This window comes from Cricetulus griseus, chromosome 2 (genome assembly GCF_003668045.3).
Source record: "Cricetulus griseus strain 17A/GY chromosome 2, alternate assembly CriGri-PICRH-1.0, whole genome shotgun sequence".
NCBI classification, from domain to species: domain Eukaryota; kingdom Metazoa; phylum Chordata; class Mammalia; order Rodentia; family Cricetidae; genus Cricetulus; species Cricetulus griseus.
In genome coordinates this window covers 388680516-388702775 of record NC_048595.1, presented here as the reverse complement: position 1 = coordinate 388702775, position 22260 = coordinate 388680516, and the positions used below count along the sequence as shown (strand labels likewise).

At 42.1% G+C, this 22260-nt stretch overlaps 1 protein-coding gene across 2 annotated transcripts in view; it reads right to left on the bottom strand.

Annotated features, from left to right (window-relative positions):
* LOC100759179 (contactin-1) overlaps positions 1-4921 on the bottom strand; it is a 285961-nt gene extending 281040 nt beyond the window's left edge. For both annotated transcript variants that reach the window (XM_027396333.2, XM_027396336.2), the window contains exon 1: positions 4762-4921. The gene's annotated coding sequence lies outside the window, so the exon portion shown is untranslated. The remainder of the gene's footprint in view (positions 1-4761) is intronic.
* Between the last annotated feature and the right edge of the window lie 17339 nt (positions 4922-22260).

Sequence of the window (22260 nt, the reverse complement as noted above, 5' to 3'; positions counted from 1 at the left end):
TATGATGACCTAGGCATGGTGACACATGCCTTTAATCCTAACACTGGAGAGGCAGAGGTAGGCAGATCTCCATGAGGTCAAGTCCTGCTTGCTGTACACAGTAAGGAAAGAAAAATGAAAAAAAAAGCCTGTATTTTCTTGATTTCTAATTTTCCTTAGTGATTATATAAATTCTTTTAATCAAATTTATTTTCAATTTTATCTGAAATTTAGTTTAACAACATAACTATGTACTTTTCAATATAATTTTACACAACAGGCCACCCATTCAACCATAGTGAACAAAGCATTATCCTTCTGCTGCTTTTCCAATGGCACACAACTTAGTCCTCCTTAGAAGCTGTACCCAAATATGTCTTGCTACCAATAGAAAGTTTCAAAATAAAGGAGAATCAACAGTGAAAATCTAAAACACACAACATACTTGGGTGGTCTCTGGCATCTTTGGTGAAATCATCTGTGCTGGCAGACTTATTGGCCACTGTGGCAATCCAGGTTTATAACAGCAGTGCACAATAGAGGATACACATTAGAAATTAGAATAAGAACGGATAAACTACTGAATAGATAATGGGCACTTCTAGATGAAATGAAGACTAAAAAAGTATCAGCCACAAGTAAAATTATCTAGAAGGTTATAGCCTGTGTTACTAATGGCCATCTTAGGCCTAACGACTATCCATAGGGATGGGCAGACAGTGATGTTTGCTACTTACATTACCATTACAAGTAATACTCAAACAGCTATTACTTAGGAATAATTACTGTGGCCCAAGTTTTATCTTGAATGTTTTACATGCATTGTCTCAGTACAAGTCAGAAAAGCCTCTACAGTGTTATTATAGACCCCATTGCTGGCATTCCTATATCTTCACCATGAAGGCTTTCCCCGTGCAGTAACCAGGACAATATTCATAACTACCTAGAGCATCATAAAAATTCAACTACAGAAGGAAAGATACCATTCGAGAGCTTGGAAAAGAAAGCAAATATATATATATATATATATATATATATATATATATATATTATATATATGAGGGAGACCAAGAAAGTAGACTTAGAGAAGTAAGAAAAATTGACAACAGATGATTCTGACGTCTACAACTTAAGTGGGTGGGGGACAAAGAGGGGAAAACCATGGAAAATGGCAGTCAGAAGGGAAGAACAATAGCCAGAATGCTAATAAACAGAAAGCAAACAATGTTCCTGTAAAACAGGGTGTTTACCAGTGACTTAGAAGGGGTAAGTTCTAGGATATGAAGGCAGTTTGCATATAGAAACAGTAGCATTTGACTGGAGACATCAAGGGATTAGATGGATGCATACAGGGCAAATGGGTTATTTATGGCAGAGAATGGGATATGATGATGGGGTGGGGAGGCTGGTAATACATGTACCATGAAAAATACATCCAATTCACTGTGACTATTACCGTGGAGACTAGAGGTGCAAGAGATTTGAAGAATGAGAAAATGAACATGGAGACTGTCCCAAGGACCAGTGATGGCTTCGTATTTGCTATTTTTGGCAGGGAGTGGGAATGTGGTTAAGGCAATTATATGGAATTGTTCTTACTTGTAGACATCTAGTATGTCTTTCAACTACCTCTCTAGTTAGCTATATGGAGCATAAGAAAGACTATATGGCATAAACAAGATCTAGTCATCACCTGTGTTAGAAAACTGAATCATTCTGGGGTAAAAATACAGAAACAAGCTCACATCAGCCATTAGTCATCATGGGCAGGATAATGGAGCCAGCATTCCCCAAAGTAACCCTCAATTCTGCCATATATTGACAAATATGTGAGCCTATTCAACGGTAGCACCTATTGAATAATTTGCCATGATGATAGGTTTGGGGGGATACCTTTGAGCCTGCTTAGAACATTCAGTGTGATAACTATAAAACAATACAGGACATAATGGCCCAGTTGGTCTGGTGTTGCTGTGAGAATTCACAGACCAAAGCAAAGACCACAGAGGAATGCTGCTTTTGGACTGCCTCTCTCTGGCTAGCTCAACTACCTTTAGTGTAAGCCCTCCTGAGTAGGGATGGTGCTTCCAATAGTGGGCTGGGGACTCCTGCATCAATCTCTGGCTAGCTCAGCTACCTTTTATAGCCGAAGCCCTGCCCCCTGAGTAGGGAAGGTACTGCCCACAGTGGATTGGTCACTCTTGCATCAATTAGAAATAATGTATCTCAGCAGACATTTGTACAGGATAGTCTGAGTGTAGCAATTTATAATCAGGGTTTCCTCTTTCCAGGTAACAGTAGTTTGTATCAACTTGAAAAAAACTTAATTAGGAGAAATGTTTTTCAGAAAAGTATTTCTTTGTCTAGCTAGATAATAAAACACATAAATACATAAGGTTAGCCAGCATAGAACTAAGTGTGATGAGGTTTCCACTTGTATTATCTCCCAAGGAGACTCAAGCTATGCATTGAAAATCAGTTGTATCTCTGCTTATTCACAACTATTAAATACCCAGTCCCACAGTGGAAACATGAATAATTTTTGCTTGTTTTGCTTTTTCAAGACAGGTTTCTCTGTGTAGTCTTGGCTATCCTGGAACTCACTTTGAAGACCAGGCCTCAAACTCATAGAGATTCACCTGTCTGCCAAGTGCTGATATTAACTATGTGTGCCACCACTACCCAGCCATGCACAGATTTTAAAGAGAAGCTTCAGCAAAAAAACTAGGAGTCAACTCTGTTATCCTTTCCTGGAATACTATGGGGCTCAAATTCTAAGAGAATAAAACACTCTGCAAATCAGATAAGCAGGCAGCCAGGGTGACAAAATTCAACACCACCAGCTCCCTCTGGTATATTAGAATAACATCTAGGAAACCAAAAATTAATTCTGAAAAAAAAAACATAAAACAACAAACAAACAAATGAACAAGTGAGTTACCACAGCACACATGGTTGCTGATATCAACACTATTTAAATTTCTTACAGGGACCAATAATTATGGAGAACTGCAGAGCATGTTGTTTGGAGAGAGGTTGCTGCGTGTGCATGCAGAGAAGGCTTTGGTAAGAGAGGAGCTAAAATTCCTGCAAGATTTTAAGCACACTATTTGCTCCTTCTGAATCTCAGTTTTTCTGATTTATGACAATGAAAAGGCTATCACCAGGAAATACATCATCCCAGACAGTGAAGAAAATAAATATATAAACATCTTTTTTAAAAGTCCAAATATATCTGAAATATCACATCAGCACAGATTTATATAAGCCACAAGAAAAATCTGTCCTAGAAATTGTATTAAAACTATCTCCAATGGCCATACCAGTACCACAGCCCAGAATCCTGAAAAGTGGGTGGGTCCTCTTCAGACCCCTCAGTGTAGCTGGCTGTAAGTTACCACTCAAATAACATTTAATTCCAAATAAGCAAGATACAAGAGTGTGCACAGCATTGTGTACCAATGAGTCAATAAAATAGTGCAGATAAGAAATGTATTAATGTGATGTATGCTACTTCGGGCTGCAATGGTCGATCTGCACCATGACTCCGAAAAACATAGAATAAGACCTCAGAATGCATTCAGAATAATTTTGGAATAAATTGATTTCTGTACATTACAAAAGCGTCATTCCTGGGGGGGGGGGGTTGTTACTCTGAGTTTCTCTTCCCTGGCTTTCCCCACTAATGAAGAATTTGATTCTATTTCGCCCCTCCCACCCAGTACTTGCAGATTGCTTGAGAAGGCCAAGGCAGCCCTCTCAGCAGCAAGGAAACCGGGCTGGCGGCGCAGGAGCTATATATAGCTCCACCTTGGTGATGTGCACACACGGGCACACGTTCAGATGCCCATGATAGATTTGGCATGGAAAACGGGACAAGCAGAAATGGCTACATCTCCACTTGCTTCTTTCCCACCATTCCTTTTTTTTTTTTTTTTTTTTTTTTTTTTTTTTTTTTTTTTTTTCAGGAATTTTTCTCAGCAGGGTGTCTGATTTCCCTGCAATTCTTCTCCTTACTGCTACCAGCAATCTGATTCCAGCAGGAACCCGCACTCGGCCAACACCTAGTGCCCAGATGCGGTCACCCAGGCAGGATGCTTTGGGGTCCATCCTGACCCAGTCATTTGACTAGATGAAGTGGTAGTTCCTCGTAGGAAACAGTGGGGCAGGCGGGAAGCTGCTTCTCTGCCCTGCCCAGTCTGCAGCACCTCATGGAGGAGGGACCCTGGCTTTTTCGCAGATGGATTAATCAGAAAACGCCTGGATTCTCCCCAACCCCCACGCCAGAAGAGAGCTAGTTCTTAGCCTGGGGACGCACCAGCCCCTACCTCCCTTACTGCAAGCACCGGCAGCCAGCGCTGCACTGAAGGGTACCCCGCAGGTGCGGGGGAGGGGAGCAGGCGGCGCGCCTGGCATGCGGAGCAGTTGAGATGCAGAGAGGACCTGCGGTTCAAGCAGCTGGCACGTCTGCGCCCCCAGCCCCCAACCTTGTAGACAGGGCATAACCCAGGCCCGACCCCGCAGGCAGCTGCAGCGTCTACAAGGAAAGTTGCCCAGAAGCATTGCCCTTCTGGCCCCTCTCAGCAACCCTTCCGATGTGTCGCCCCGGCTCCAGCATCCCAACCACCCCCTTAACCCCATCGTCTGATAGGTGTCATGGGTGTTGCAGTGACAGCAACATCGACCCCGGGAGCCGGGGTAACCAGGGCGGGGCAGGGGTTTGGTGGCCTCTGGGAAGTATGCCTTCCTTGCGCTCTGCGGAAGGGCGAGTCTGCCTCCTACCTGTTCCCCTCTCCTGTCGCCGCCGCGCTGCCTGGCCCTACAGCTTTCCCGCTCCCGCCGCAAACAGCTGGGAGCGCATCTCCCACCGGAGCCACTCCTCGCTTAGGCGGAGCCCACCCCAGCTACTTGACAGCAGAAGCCGGGGCCTCAGAGTGCAGTTATTGGGGCCGCGGGGAGAGGGAGGCGGGGACAGGAGAGAAACCTGCAACTTTGATTGGACAGAGGAGATGTCATTCTCAACTCCAGGGTTTCTGCGGACTCTCCTAGCTCCTGAACCCTCCAAGTCCATGGGTCCAAAGCCTTTTGCTTCTTGGTCAGAGGGCTTTAGAGGAGGGCAATTGTCTTGAGGACAAGTCATTAAAGGTTCCAAGAGGGAGGGAGGATCTGACAAAACCAGACCCCTGGAACTCCTGAAGATTTAACCAGGGACACCAGCAGGGGCAAAGACTCAATATGGAACACGGACTTCAGTGAGGAAACAGAAAATAAGATGCACAATTAAGTGGGGGATAAATCACAGAATTATCAGAACTGGAGATTTTGTTTCATTTCAATTCCCAATCGTTGCCTTAATATGTCACAGAAGTTTTCCTTATATCAAAACCCAGAAACTATTTCGTTTGACCAAAAATCGCCTATATAGGATCCAGAATTTTAAATGGGAAGAGACTATAAAATAAACTTTCAGAGTACTACAGCAAACTGAGGCATTTGCCGTGGGCAGTTCCCTTGGCGACTAGTTCTTAAAATAATAGCCACCATACTGACTGATAACCAACCTCGTGTTCTAGAGTCTGAATATACAAAACTGGACCTCCAGGTGATTTTGAGACTGCTTGTAAGATGCAGAATGTTTTTGCGCGCCTGCGTCGTCTCTCCTGTCTATTCAGGCAAAACCAGAAAGCTATGAAACCCGAGGGACCCCTTAGTGGAAGACCAGGAGAGACTGTAAATAAAATTGAAGTAGAGTGTGTGTCTTCTCAGTACCTAACGAGGAAACAAGATACCCTCTTCCTCCATGTAGCCCAATTTGTCTTCCACCTACATCACCACCTAGTCCCCCTAATGCATGCTGAGCATAAGAGAGAATTCATGTTCCCGAGTTCGTGGAAGCCCCCCCCCCCACCTCAACTGTTGTGAAAGCTGATGTTACCAAATGCTAAGTACAGACACTCAGTGTTCGGAGTTTTTAATGTCATCAGGTCTATCTTGTCATATTCTCTTCACAGCACTGGAAGACTCAGTGTGTACTGAAGAGAAAGGGGACTCAGGGGTTACAAGGAACAACAGATATGCTCTGTACACCAGGAGACCTCTTGCCATTGCTACAAATGTCAAAGCCTCCAGTCATGCTTCTCTATAACATGCTCATTAGTCTTGAACCTTCATCCCCAGTACACTCCTGTTTGCCCACTGCGCAAATCTCCTGGATTACTGTACATTTGTCCTGTGCCATGTTCTCTGCAAGGTATACCAGAACTCAGAAAGAAATGAGATGTAAAACTTAGGGCAGGAGTCCAGGAGGACAAAATTAGCAAACAGTTTAGTATAGGGGGCTGTTTTCAATATTCTTATCTCTTGACTGCTCAATAAGTCTCAGTTAGCTAGGTTTTGTGCTGTCTTCTATTAACTCTCCTCCAGAAAAGAGAAAGCAAAAGAGAAATGAAATGAAAGAAAAAAAAAAAAAAAAAAAAAACACTGAGCAGTCAAGGTCTCAAGATCATGAACAGAATAACAAAAACTCTACCATGTCATCATCTTATTCCTCCATTCATACCCTTAACAAGTACTAGTATTGTAAATGTTTTGGAGGGTGAGATAAGATAAACAGGCTGTTATGAAGTTCTTTAAAAAAAAAAAAGATACAATGCCTGCTGTGCATTTCTTGATTTAATGAACATAAGGACATACACACAAAGAATCATGAATAGCATTCAGATTATTTCTATCTCATCAGGCTCATATACTTTCAAGAAAAACAGGCCTTTCCCAGGTTTTGCAATGGCTTTTCTCAGAGAGCAAAACCTATACATCTGTTCCTAGCATACCTGTATTTCTATTAACATAAAAACATTAACAATGCCTGCTGCACAGCAGTTTGCTGTTTCCAAATCACTTTCACACACTCTGGGCTCTGCACTGACTGTTACAACTATGAGCTTAAGCATAACAGTAATAGATGTGCAACAGGACAGATGCTCATGCCTGTGAACATCTAGATACAAGTAAAGCCTAGATCATAACACTAAACAATCATTTTTTTTTTACACTCCATAACTTTATCCCGTATGGGTTCTGTACAGCTCTTGCCTTTTCTCCTCCTGGAATCATCTGCATATTGAAGTTGTTTAAAACAATAAAATTTTCCAGGTGTTGGTAGTACATGCCTTTAATCCCAGCACTCAGAAGGCAGAGACGGGTAGATCTCTCTCTCTCTCTCTCTTTTTTTTTGTTTTGTTTTTTTGTTTTTTGGGGTTTTTTTTTTCGAGACAGGGTTTCTCTGTGTAGCTTTGGAGCCTATCCTGGCACTCGCTCTGGAGACCAGGCTGACCTCGAATTCACAGAGATGCACCTGCCTCTGCCTCCCGAGTGCTAGGATTAAAGGCTACGCCCAGCTGACAGGTAGATCTCTGTGGGTTCAAGGCCAGACAGGCTCCAAAGCTACACAGAGAAACTCCGTCTTGAAAAACCAAAAATAAATAAATAAATAAAAATTAAATAAAACAATTAAATTGGTATATTCCTCTTGCCACCTTTATGAAATATATGAAAGTATATACTTGCTTCAGAGATTATTCAAGACACAATCAGTATCTATGTTTGTGGTCTGCTTCATGATGTTGTGATCACAGCTAGTGGGGCTGGTTCTGAGGCATGAAGAAAGCTGAGGAGAAATGAGTAGCCAAGTGTGCAGGTTTGCTTTGACCACTATTTTCCTCACTGGCTGAAGGAGGGAATTGTTGAAACATGGTCTGGATTGCCTCACCCTGGCAACCTGGTGGATAACATAGCTGGACATCTTCCAAAGAAGCAAAGCAGTTCTGCTTTCTCCATAGATGGATCCAAGCTTCTAAGCAGTCACAGAGTGTTGAACTTCTATTTCCTGGGGCAAAACATTACTCAACTGCTCTCCATTCTGTTCCATTCCCCCACACCCCATGGTCCCCTCCTTTTTATCACACCACACTGGCCATCATTCTTCAAGCATTCCAATTTCTGTCAACCACTGATTGAATCTTAGAGAGAGTTAAGGAAACCACAACAGCATGGAAACTTTCCCCAGGGAGTTCTCCTTCCTCTTTCCTCTGCTCCACCCACCAATTCCTCACTCTGAAGCTTCCCAGGAGAGTAATTCCCAGCACAGCCTGATGTGACAAAGAAGAGAGAAGTCAGGAAAGTCGGGTTTTTTTTTTCAATCAAAATTCAAAGCTGCACTCAACGCATCAGTATGGCAATAGACGTTCTGCCCACTGGTTTGAAGAGTCCTGCTAAGCACAGCCTGCAGCTTCTTAGCCTGCAATGTCTCGAGCCCACAGCATCTCAGATCTCATCAGCCTACTGACCTAGCTTTTCAAAGCCAATTAGGAAGGGAGCAAGAAGATGCAAACAGCAGGAAGGATACAAGCCACACCCAGGAACAAACACATACACACTCTCTGTGGGTGTGAGGTGCTGGGGAGACAACACAACCAAATGCTTTTCAAATACTAAACATTGGAATTCCGGTCAACATGCTTGTCAACTGGAGCCACTGAAATTCTCTGGAGATTAAGTTTAAGGTTAGAATTCCTTTTGTTTTGGAAGTGACTGCTGTTTCCCCAAAAGACAGACTTTCAGAAAAGCCACCTGCTTTTATTACTAAACCATTCTTACACAGCTGCCATGGTTTGACAATAATCTACTGATTTCTTTTTTCTTTCTTTTTTTTTTTTTTACTGTTCTCATATCTATAATAGAAATCAATGTATAATGCAATAAAAGACCTGTTACCTTTTAGTCAAACCCCTGTCCTCAAAAGTATTTCAGCTCATAGATCTTATGGGAAAGGGCAACTGGGTAATTTAGTGTTAAGTTGTGGCTTTATTCTTTGTTGTTCCCCAAGAGTTGGAGGTCAGACACTGTTAACCGACTCTGACCCTCAGCCACAATTAACACACTCTTTCCCTCCATTTCAGCTGCTATATTAGACACCATACATCCTATTTTCAGAATAGCTTTTCAAAATAATGGCTACTTCTACTGTCTGTAGTAGACATAGAACTAAACATTAGGCCATTTGTCATTGTTCATTTTTTGTGCTGCTAGCAGAACACCTGAACTTAGGTGATTCATAAAGAGCAGGTTATGGATGTTGTAAAGCCCAAACCTTGCATTTGGGGAGAGCTTTCATGCAAAGAAGTTGTAAAACCAACAGGAGGGGGTAAAAGTTGCACCAACTAACCCCCAATAGAGCCCACTTGCATTGTAGCTACAACAAAATAACCGACAAGAGCAACTTAAGGACAACATTTTATTTTGGCTTGTAGATGTTGTAGTTTAGCAGTGGTGAGAACAAACCACAACGTACTACAAAATCCACAACCTGCGTTGGAACTTTATTGATAGGGTGTGCAAAGAGGTGGTTCGTGGAAGCCTGGCTCAGAAAGAGAAGTGGGGGAGAGAGAGCGAGAAACAGGAGTTCGATTTTAAAGGAGCCTTAGAGCATGTGTACAGAGGCTTCTTAGCCACGCAGCACATTCACATAGATTATCTACTGACAGAGCGGTGGGCCCCTGGGCTGACTAAATATTTCCCTGAATATTGACAAAGCATGCCAGGCTATAGGACTCTGGGGTTGGCTGGGTGATGCACAAAATGGGTATAATCGGTCATGGTGGAGAATCATAAGGACAGGCGTTCAAGGTGCCTGGTCACGTAGTACCTTAGTACAGAAGCAGAGAACTCAACTCATTTTCTGCTTATTTAGTCCAGATACAGCCCATGGAATATTACCGCCTATATTTCAGGTGGTCTTCCTACCCCAAGTTCTAGATAAGCTCCCAGTTTCCAGACCTTTGCCATGAGATTTGCTTCCATAGAAATTCTAAATCCTATTAAACTGACAATCAATATTAAGTACCACATCACTCCATCAATGACTGGTCTAGTCCTGCAGGATAGTGTCAGTCCATTCCTGGGGCTGCCCCTGCACAAAAACTGCCTTTAGTGGACCTTAATGATTCTGTGAGCTCTAGAGGTTGGGTTTCCAACACTGTGAATTTGGGGAGCACACTCCAGCCACAGTTCTTTTTTTTTTCCTTCTAGACTAGGGCAGGGGGAAATCATTGTGAGCTTCAATTCCCTGAGTCTTAAATTAGGGATGGGTTACATAGTAATCATGTTTAAAGCTGAAGGATAGGAGGGCAGCATCTGTATCTTTACGAGGGTCCTTTCACCAAATATCCAGTGCTGCTCTCCACATGGTTCATATTTATGATCCACTTTCCATGGAATCTTGATGATATTTAGCCCATTTTCCTCATTTTCCATGGTGGTTAGAAATGGTATCTATCATTCCATTTATCAGTTTGGACTTGCTAACTTTGTGTAATACATATTTGGTATCTATATTACTGTTTGCTGGTTTTTATCAGTTATGTACTTTCTCTTGCTTAGACTTGATTTAATAGCCTCTTTTTCTGTCCTCTTGAAATAGAATACATCACTGGATTTCAGTCTCTTTTTTAATGTTTACCTTAAATGAAAGATTGTTTTTTTAGTATGTGTGTATGTGTGCATATATGTGTGTTTGCATCTCTGTGTGAGTATGTGCATGCAGGGTTGCAGTTGCCTGTGGAGACAAGATAAGGCATCTGTACACCTTGGAGCTATAGCTACAGGTGGTTGGGAGCTGCCTGACATAAGTGCTGGGAATTGAACCAGGGTCCTCTGGAAGAGCAATAGGTGCTCATAAGCACTGTGCCATTGTTCCAGCCCCTAATTACTGTTGAGTATATCTAGCAAGATTTACTATGTCTTTTTATACATACAAAAGAGGGAGTTTGATGGGTAATTTACTGTGTATGTTTATCTTATTGATTATTGAATAAAGTACTTGTTTGGCCAATGAGACAGCAAGTTAGATGGGATTAGGAATTAAAGAGGATTCTGGGAAATGTAGTACAGAAGTGGTGATCCAGGCAGGAAGTGACATAGCAAGGAGACTCATATTTAAGCAAGGAGAAATAGGCACCCTTCCTCCTCCAGTGGCGCCATGTGAGCCACCAGCAAGAGAGGGTGCCAGCAAAAGGCATCCTCTATAAGATAAGTCTTATAAAATATATAGGTTTATGATAATTAAGACTGAGCTAACAGATGAGAAATCCTAGTCATTGGCCAAGCAGCATTTGAACCTAATACAAGTTTTCTGTGTATTAATTTGGGCCCTAACTCAGGCGGGTGGCTGGCTTAGAGCACACATGTGGCAGTAGGGCTCGGGCGGCTTTTGGCCGAAAGATTTATCATAACAGAAGTTTATTTAGGAGTTATGGTTCTCAAGGCTTAGATTCCATGATGGTGGAGCAGAGGTAGCAGGAGGCCGAGGATGGGGCAGCAGATGAGACCTCACATCTGGAGCTGTAAACAGGAGGCAGAGATGCCTGTTTTAATGTTTATTGTTTGGCTCAAACACTTTGTGATCTCTTGTTTATGGTTTGCTGTGGACTGTTTGGGGCTTCTGCTGTTGTTTGTGTGTTATGGCGTAGTGGAGACTGAAAGTGTAGGTTAAACAAGTGTTCTCCCACTGTCCACATCTGGAGCCCTTTTGTTTCTTCTCGACTCTAAGATCATTTCAATTTATATCACTTCATAAATGCTTGCTTACTTACTTATTATTTACCTTTTGCTTTAAAATTTTAATACCTTGTATCAGAAAGATATCCTTTAGATGTTTTACATTGTTGTGAATTCTTGAAGTTTTGACTATAGCCAGAATTTTCATCTGTTATATTTGCACTCATAACTCTTAGAGAACCAACTTCCAGTGACAGAAGGTGTCTGCTGTTTGAGCACCTGGTATATAGACCAAAACTATATATACTATAGAAGAAAGAAATGACTTCTGGGGATGGGGAAACCGGCAAAAGCAGGCAGGGACTGAAAAGACATCCATTCAAAGACAATGGTGAGGGTAAGAGATCCATTGACCATTTTAGTCTTCAAGACAGAGCCCAGGGTGTTCCAAACAGAATGGCTAAATCTTGACTAACATCAACAGTGACAATAGCAAAGGGCACAATCAACAGATTAGCACATGATGACAGAAAAGCCCAGAGCAGACATCCATAGGGAATCCTTGAGTTCAGTATTCAAATTCTATCTCCATCTTTAACTAATGAACTCCAAAAAGGCAGGGCTTGCTTTGGGCAGCTCAGCTGTGACCAAGAGTCTTCAGCAGGCTGGAAAAAAATGGCCTTCTGAATCCCTGAAACCTGTGACTGCTGCTTTGTATAACAAAGTCTATGCAGGTGTGATTAATTTACGGCTCTTGAGATGGAAGATTATAGTGGATTATCCAGCCGGAGTGCCCCAAATGCAATCACATGGATTCCTGTAAGTCGGTGACAGAGAGGATTGTATTGCACAGGACAGATGGCGATGTGAAGACGCAGCAGGAGATGTTTGGGGCGCTGGCCATGAAGACTGCAGTGTACAGCCATCTGCCAGGGTCCCCAGCCACTGCCGGAGGAGGAAGAAGCTAGGCAGGGTAGCTTGTTGGATTTTCAGGATAGCTCTGCTCCCACCTTAACCATGGTCCAACATTCCTGCCTTAGACTGTTCCAGAACCTTATGAGAATGAATTGTTGTTTTAAAAGTTGTATTGCTCCAAATGAGAAAATTATTATTTATTGTTGTATTGTAATAGCAATGTGTTAGAGTTGGCCCACGTAACTAATATCAGCATTCAGCAGATTCCAGCTGCCTTGAGACAGGGAAAGCTAAATGTGGGTGTATGGGGGTGAAAAAGTTAACCTTCTGCTAAAACACAACTAAAATATATTAGTATTCATTGGTAGCAAACACAGAACAGAATATAGACTATAGTGTATAATTTTAAATTACTGGATCTAATTTCTATATGCCTCCTCACCTCACCAAACTAAGACACACAGATTCAAAGGATAAAAAACGAAACATGGAAATGTGATCTGTACTTGAGAGAAAGGTCAGACACAAGAGGCACGGGTCTTGAATGGTCCTCATGAGTCTGCTTAAGGACCAAAGCAGCGGATGCACATGAAAGACATTTTCCCCAGTGGATGTTCTGCAGATATCTTCACCTGAGAGTCTGTCTCCTGCATAGTGAATACAATGCAATAAATCATTTCCATTATGCAAAGTATAAGAAGCTAAGAGGTATGATACTGGAAAGAGGCCTATGTAGATTTGGGAGCTGTCATTGAATACTAGATTTCTAGGCTTTTGTAGCTTTCCTGAGTTTTCCAATGTAAGGCTGACTAGTTCTGATTAGAAGCAAGGTTACTTCATCACCCTCTCCAGTCTCCTCCACAGCAAGTATGTCATATTTATGCTATTTTCAATATCCACTTCTCTGAAGACATCCCTCACTATAGAGATATGCTGGATTTTTTTTTCTCTCACAGAAGACCTTGGAGCCAGGCATGTTCTCTATCTACCTCCCTCAAGACTTTAAGCCCCACTAGGGATCAAACTGATTTCCTTATTTGCTGCTCCATCTTCACTCCCTATGGGGAGCAGACCCTTGGACATAACATATATTCACAAAACATTTGTGGCCAATCTAAGACATACGATCAGGCTCCTAATAAAAGCAGGGTAGCCATGGTGCCTCCATGCCTGCTTATTTTCAATCTAGAAACTTCTTTCTTCCTCCACCCACCCTGTTTACAGACAGATGAACTCCTACTTGCCCTCCAACCTTTGTTCAGCTGGCACTTCTCACATCTTTCTGTTCTCTCATTATCTACTCATAAATTTATTGTAGTAATCTGTTTTGTTACACACGCTTGCTGTTTGTCTTCATGACAAATGGCTTTTAAAGGCAAGAATATATTTGATTGATCAGCTTGGCTGCTCAGAACTGAGATAAAGCCATTTCCTGCTGCCTTCTTGTGTAGTATGTGAGATGCCTTCCTAGAAAACACGACTGAGTTAGAGACTTAGAAGAGAATACGAGCTGTGGTTTGGATACAGCTATACCTGAAAGGCTGAAGTCCTGGGAACCTTTCCCTAATGTGACACTTTCGGAAGCAGTGAAACATTTAACTGGGGCCTTTGGCAGATAACTGGGTTTGGAGATACCACCTACAGACAGGATTAATGTCCACTTTGTTTACATAGTGCTTTCTCTTACTCAGGACTGAACTGGTTTTCTTCAAAGGAGATCAGACCTTTGGCCTCTTCCATGCATGCTCCCTCCCTGTGGTGCCATTCACCAAGAATTCTTGGCACATTAAGCTGCTTGAACTGAGGGTGTTCAGCCTACAATAAACAGAATAAAAAACAGAGTGTTTTTCCTCATAAAATACCCAGTCTCTAATATTTTGTCATAATATCACAAAATGGACTTACTAAGGAATTGTACAGATACAGTCTTATAGTTAAAAAAATATGCTTTACTTCATCTATATGTAAAATAAGAAGTATGCATTTTTATGATCAGAATAAATTATTGTAAAGCACATTGTCTTCCTTAGGGTTTCTATTGCTGTGATGAAACATGACCAAAAGCAACTTGGGGAAGCTTATTAGGCTTACACTTCCACATGGCTGTTCATCACTGAAGGAAGTCGGGACAGGAACACAAACAGAGCAGGGTCCTGGAGGCAGGAGCTAATGCAGAGGTCATGGAGGAGTGCTCTTACTGGCTTGCTCAGCTTGCTTTTTTTTATGGAAATCGGTATCATCAGCCAGGAGATGGTACTGTCCACAGTGGGCTGGGCCCTCCCCAATTGTCCCCAATTGGTCACTAATTATGGAGGCCTTTTCTTCACTGAGGTTCCTCCTCTCAAATGCCTTTAGTTTGTGTCAAGTTGATGTAACACTATCCCATATACACACTTCATTTTATCTTGATGCTGTATTTACTTATTGATGTTCTCATACATTCATGAAAAACAGACAGGCTAAACCTATTAAGTCCACTTAATCAGAGAATATATAGAATTCAAATTTCAGAACTCTGAGTTTTTGCTGGGTGTTTCTTAAGGGAAGGTGGCCAGAAATGCAGCTTTTGTGTTATCCCTCCTTTGAGGCTTCAGCAATGGCATGAGAAGCATGCAGAACAAATATCTCAGCACACAAGGGAAGTACAAAGCGAGACTTGAGAAGAAACGATTGGACCTCCTGCCAGATCTGAGCATTTGGCCGCCACTCAGTCCTCAGGTGAGAAACTATTTGCATCCTCCTTAGGTGACAAAAATCATTCCACTTCTTGGAAGATTTGCTATTTGGCATCAAAATAAAATTGGCTCAATTCCTAGGCTCCCTGACTCATTGATTGATTAGAAAGGCAGGTTTTATAGTGCATGAAACTGCCTAGCAGACCCTCCTGCTTTACCAGAAAGTTTCATTATGTCCTGAGTTGTTACCTCTCCTTAAAATCTTATTATTTATTCTACGTTAAGTAAGTGTTCCTTGTCCCATGAAGAAGTCCTTTTCTGAGTAGCATATATGTATATAAAGGCAAGAGATATGGCAGGGAGCCAGGTTAGTCAGGAAAAGACAAAGCACCATGGAGGTTCCTTTGGACCAGTCTTGAAAGTCACAGGAGAGGCTGAGGTACTTTGTGCCTGTCACTACTCTTGGGAAATTATGTTCTAAAGAAGGCAACAGACTGGTTGAGAAGTGCCAGATCATAGAGCTGGGATAACTATAACTCTACTCTGGAGTGCTCTAACTCTGTGTCTCTTCCTAGTTAAGTCCTTCCTTCCATGAAAAACTCTACCTAGAGTCAGATGACACAGATCCAGAAACACAGCATCCTAAGAATCTGATGCAGGAAGATCACTGGTTTGGGGCTAGCCTTAGCTATACAATGAGACTGACTCAAAACTAAATGAATGAATAGAAGTTTAACAATGGAATAAAGCCCTCTAATGGTGTCACATTACAGTGTGAATGTCTGGTTTCCATTCTCAATGATCAGACTCCTTCCCACTTCTCTCAGCTTCCCAACCATTCTTCATCTTGTTAAGCCGGATGATCTTTCATTCTGTTTCCTCAATGTACGAAACTCATTTGCTATCTCTTTTTAAAGAGTTCTTTACCTGTTTTTTTTTTTTTTTTTTCCTTTTTGGCTATTCATGATGTTTTAAAAATCTACACTTTTCCTTTATTTTTGAGATTATTATATAAATTACATCATTTTCTCAACCTGCCTGTCCTCTCTCCAAACACCTTCCATGTGCCCCTCCTACCTCTCTTTCAAATTCATGGCCTCTTTTCATTAATTGCGATTACATTCATGGAAAGCCTTCTCAGTGTACATAATATTACTTGTATATATGTTTTCAAGGCTGACCATTTGATATTGGATAACCAATTGGTGTGCTTTCCCTAGAGAAGACTATTTTTCCTGCTCTCTGCATTCCTTGGGATTTCTTGGCTTGATCTATGGAAACCAAGTCAGGAAACTGAAAGCAGTAGCCTAGAGGCAGGAACTGAAGCAGACACCATAGAAGAGCACTGTTTACCACCTCACTTTAAGGCTTACATTCCACTGTCTTTCTTAGATAACCTAGAACCATCTGTGTAAGGAAGGTACCACTCACAATGGACTGGACCCTTTTCCATAAATTTAGCAATCAAGAAAATGCTCCCTTAGCATGCTTGATCATGGGCCAATTGGATGGAGGGAGTCTCAAGTAAGAGTCCTTCTTCCCAAGGTGATTAAAACTATCCAGCACATTTGGTAATCAAAGGATGAATTAATATAAAAAATTTTTAGAAAAGGGTAGTCAGGGTTAAAATGGGTATTTTCAACCACCACATAGTACCTCACCTTAGGAGAAGAATAAACTACACAAAAGTCCACTAAAATTATAACTGCGATTTGAACTGTATTTTCATTTTTATCTAAATTTTTAAAACTGCATATTCAATGCATTTTGAGAAATCAGCAAAGCATTTTTAGGCTTCTAAAAAATACACTTAAAACATATTTAAATTGAACAAAATAATTGTCAGAAAGCATCTAACAGTGAGCAACAAAATTATCCTATCAGGAGCAACAAATGCATTCCAAAGTAGAATTCAATTTTGGTATTAAATTGAAAGTGAAACACAATTTCCAATGTCTAGTCACCCCCCCCAGCTGTCTGCCCCCCTGCAATTTACCAGACACATAGTCTGGGAAAGTCCTTGGAAAAAAGAGGAACATTCCTCCATTGCTGGTGGGAGTGCAAACTTGTACAACCACTTTGGAAATCAGTATGGTGTTTTCTCAGGAAAGTGGGAAACAGTCTACCTCAAGATCCAGCAATTGCTCTCTTGGGCATATACCCAAAGAATGCACATTCATACAATAAGGACATATAGTGTGGAAAATTACCAATATGCCAGGTAAAAGTACAAGGGAATTTAATAGGGAAAAGCCTTACTTACAGAGCGACCTAGCCAGCCGGCAGGGCAGCAGTGAGTATAGCAAGCAGAAGATGAAAGCCAAAGCAGGGCTTCCCATGAGCGTCCCTCACTCTTAACCCTTCCCTGCTTCACCCTGACCATGCCTTCTCAGGTGTGGTCAGACACACCTGTAGCCGGCCCCTAAGCAGGCATGGCTACAAGATCCCCTACAGACATATGTTCAACTATGTTCATAGCAGCATTATTTGTGATAGCCAGAACCTGGAAGCAACCTAGATGTCCCTCAACTGAAGAATGGATAGAGAAAATGTGGTACATTTACACAATGGAGTACTACTCAGTGGAAAAAAACAATGGAATCTTGAAATTCAAAGGCAATTGGTTGGAACTAGAAGAAACCATCCTGAATGAGGTAACCCAGTCACAAAAAGACAAGCATGGTATGTATTCACTCACATATGATTTTTAGACAAAGATCAAAGGATTACCAGTCTACAATCCACCCTGCCAGAGGAAACAAGGAGGACCCCAAGAGAAGATTGCATACTCCCTTGAAGAAGGGCAGGAGGACAAGAAACCCTGAACAAGGTGGGAGCATGGGGCATGGGTGGAGAGGAAGGAGGTGGGAAGGAAGAAGGGGAGAGGGGAGGAGAACAAGAGGACTGGGCCAAGGGGAGGAATAGAGGAGGGCAAGAAAGGAGATACCCTGATGGAGGGAGACAGTACAGGTTTGGAGAGAGGTCTGGCACAGGGGAAATGTTAGGGGATCCACAGGGATGACCCCAACTAAGAATCTAGGCAGTGGTGGAGAAGATGCAATTGATGCCTTTCTCCTGTAATGAGATTGATGTCTACCTTGGTTATCATTCCTAGAGCCTTCATCCAGTAGCTGTTTGAAGTAGAAACAGGCACCCACAGCTAAGCACTGAACCATACACCTGGAATCCAGTTGTAGAGAAGGAGGAGGAATGAGCAAAGGAGCCAAGACAGGGCTGCAGAAACCTGCAGAAACAGTTGACCTGACCTAGTGAGAGCATGGAGACCCTAATCATAAAGCTGGGAAAACAGCATTGGACCGAACCTAACCCTTTGAATGTGGGTTCCAGTTAGGAGGCCAAGACTGTCTATGGGATCTCTAAGAGTGGAGCCAGTCTTTAACCCTTGAGCACAAATGGACTTTGGGAGCTCATTCCCTATGGAGGGATACTATTGCAGCCCAGATACAGCAAGGAGGGCCTAGGCCCTCTCCCAAATGATATAACAGACTTTGAAGGTCCCTGGTGATAGGCCTCACTATTCCTGGGGAGGAATTGAGAGATGGGTTGGGGGGGTTGGGGGAAACATGGGAGGATGGGGGGATGGATATGTAAATATGAGTAGTAATTAAGGAATTTAAATATAAAAATAAAGAAATAATAAACGGAGAAGCTGAAAAGTTGAAAAAAAAAAAAAAGAGAGAAAAATAACCATAGTCATTTAATGGTCATTTTAAGCCTTGTCTTGAAATAATGTTCAGGAATCATTGTTGAACAGCTATGATAAACTTTCAAAAATAGAAAAACAGAGTAGAACTTGGGCAACCTGAAATAAAGAAAGAATGTGTTCTCAGATTCAATTGGTGTGCCTCGGGGCAGCTGCCAGGTGCCAGATTTCATTAGAGGCAGAATCTCCACAAATCATCAAAGCTAGTGACCTCCCAAGCTTGCAAACCCAGTGTCAAGTCAAGGTTATGGTTCCAGTCCACTGTTATCTGAGCAACTAACTTCATGTTTCTCCACAGTGTACCCAAGTTCAAGAATACCTACATTTGGTGCCAGGAATTTCTTTTCACTCTCCCCTTTGTTGGACTGATTTTTCTATTCTCATCACATGTAGCAAGAATCAAATCAACAGTGAAAACTTTTCACGAAGTCTAGGTAAACTGGGTGTTCCTGCTTGTAAAAGGAACACAAATTTGTTTTATGGGAAGCTTCAAGGATCAGTGTCCACAAAGAGGAAAAAGAGGCAGCCTCCATTTGCTTCTCCATCTTCTCTTCTAAAGGTGGTGTCTTAGTTAGGGTTTCTATTGCTGTGAACAGACACCATAACCATGGAAACTTTTATAAGGAAAACATTTAGTTGAGGTCGCTCCCTTACAGTTTCAGAAGTGCAGTCATAAGTGTCATGGCAGGGAGCACAGCAGTGTGTGCAGGCAGAGTGGTACTGGCTACATCTTGATTAGAAGGCAACAGGAAGTGACCTGTAACAGTGAGTGGAGCTTAAGCAAAAGAGACATCAAAGCCTGCCCCCACAGTAATGCACTTTCTGCAAGAAGGCCACACCTACTTCAACAAGGTCATGCTTCCCAATAGTGCCATTCTCTATGAGCTTATGGGGGTCAGTTATATTCAAACTACCACAGGTGATGATAGCTGAAAGCTACAGTGTAAACTGGAGAAGAAAAAAAAAGAATCCTTTAGCATCAAATTTAGTAAGTAAATGTGTAATACATAGTGTTATTTATTTGGAGGGTATGCAGAAATTTCTTATTTTGTCCCAAGAATTCCTCTTGAAGAGTTTGTATCATTTCCCAAACTATGGAAGTGAAAGACAAATTCTTCCTTCCCTGAAGAGATGAAAACCAGCTGTAGACATATCAGCCCCCAGAATGTCTCCAGGTTTTCTACTGATTTCCACAGAAGACTGGTGTTGAGGAGATAAAGTCATGTTGCTGTGGCAGTCATCCTTCCTGTCTATCCTAAATAGGTCAGGATACTTTAACTAAACAGGCATTTGAAAAATTGAGGAGTATAGCTTTTCTATCAGAAATGTTTAAGAATTTTGCTGTAATTTCTATACTAAGTACTGAAATGTATTAGAGTATTAGCATCCCAACCTGAAACATAAGGCAAGTTGACTTGCTGACTGGTGTTTAGATGTAATACAGAGTAACAAGTGGCAGTGAGGTAGAAGTAAACTATACTATCACTACTTTGTTTGACAAAATGCATGCATGTTCAGAAATGTGTCTCCAAATTAGTTGTTTATTTACCTGCAACTGTGCAATGCAAGTGGTGATTCATAGTAGACAGTAGGAATAAATAAAAATAAAAACAACATATCCCAATATGTATATTTTCCATGATGTACATGTCTTTTAACTTTGTCCATTTGGGATTTTTTTTTCACTGTTACTAGGCATAGCTTCTCTTTTTATTAAGAAACGGAGGCAGAAGAAAAGTAAACTGATAGCCAACTACTGTTCTCAGACCCGCCCATGTAATGAAGCTTACTTGTATGAAGCAGTGTCCTTTAAATTTCTCCTTGTGTTAGTAATGACCGAATGAGGGAAAGGTCACAACAATGCTTTTACAGAGGCCAAATATCAGTATGTGGCAAAATAGTCTCTAATACCAAGTATATTTCTGTGAGAAATACATTTCAAAATACAGGATGTCCAAAGTTTTGGTGTTCTTGCCACCCCTACCATTATCTACCATCTTAGCCCCTGTGATCTTCAGTTCCAACTTCAAAACTGCCCTGGCTTCCTGCCTCCTCCAGAGCCCACACCAGCATTTCATCAGACAGCAGTGACAGGATGATAATTTTACAATGGAAATAGATCTTGTTGTCAGAGATCAAAATTTTCACAATAACATTGCAGATATCCAAAGGGGAAAATATAAACATTTCACCATGGTCCAGAAGATTGTAGAATTTAGCCTCTTCAGATCTCTAAGTGAATGCAAAGAAGAGCTACCCTGATGACAAACAGAAGATAGGCTAAAAAATGTTCCTGCAAAGTATGTCTGTGTGAAAAACTTAGGGTTCCATTTTAATTGAAAATATGATTCTCTAAATATAGGAAATGTGTATATATAGGTTGTCCCGCGCTATCGTCTCACCAGCAAGAACCACACAGGACATTCGGATCCTTCTGCAGGAAAGCTTTAATGCATCTTGAGAGGAGAGCATAAGCTTACCAGAGCGGAGACCCCGAGCCAAGAATCCCGTCCCCTAATAAAGGCTGGCAGCCTCCGCCTGGGACGTGTCACCCTATGATTGGCTTCAGCACCTCAGGCCATATGACACCACGGAATAGGCAGAGATCAAGGAAATGGAAAATTACCCAGCGCCTGCGCAATAATTTACATTCAGTGCCTTCAGGCGCCATCATTGTAATGGAGAATGCAGGGACGGCTCCCTACATCTCCCCCTTTTTTTATTAATTAATGATAAGGCTTTATATTTTTACAAGCAAATAGGTCACCCAAATGTTGAGGGATAGAGGCAGAGGTTGTACCTTCCCAATCAAACATTAAGACTGTGTACAAGAGTCGCCATCAGGCTGTTAGCTTGACCCGAAGCGCTCTCGACCTGTCCTCTGCCGTTTTTCTGGGAAAGGGAGACTAGGGCAGGCAACCCTTATGCAGGACAACATGCCTCCCAGAGAAGCCTGCATACTGGGCAACTCTCTGTGCGATGCCTTGCTCAACATCCCTCATGGGCTGCTCAAACCAGACACTCTACCCTGTGCAATGAGCCTAGGCTCCGGGTGTGCAAGAGCTGTCTGGCCGGCGGCCTATTGCTTAAGCATAGTTAGCCAAATATCAGTGGAAGCCCCTTGTTCCAAAGCTACAAGCGCTTGGGCGATAACCATCTTGTCTCTCTTAGTTTGAGCCCTGAGCCTACAGACCAGCCAGAGAAGTAACACCAATACACAGCAAACGGCTGCACCAAACAATCCCATCCCCACCCTTTCCTTAAAATAGGAGACAGCTGAAGCTATCTATGATGACAATCTCTCCGTCAAGGACAGTAGTTAATCTGGATAATAGCGGCTCTCAACTCCCGGGGAGAGGGTGGAGTTCCGACTTTTGAAGGTCCGAAGGGGCTCTTTGTGTGAGTCTTTCCGGG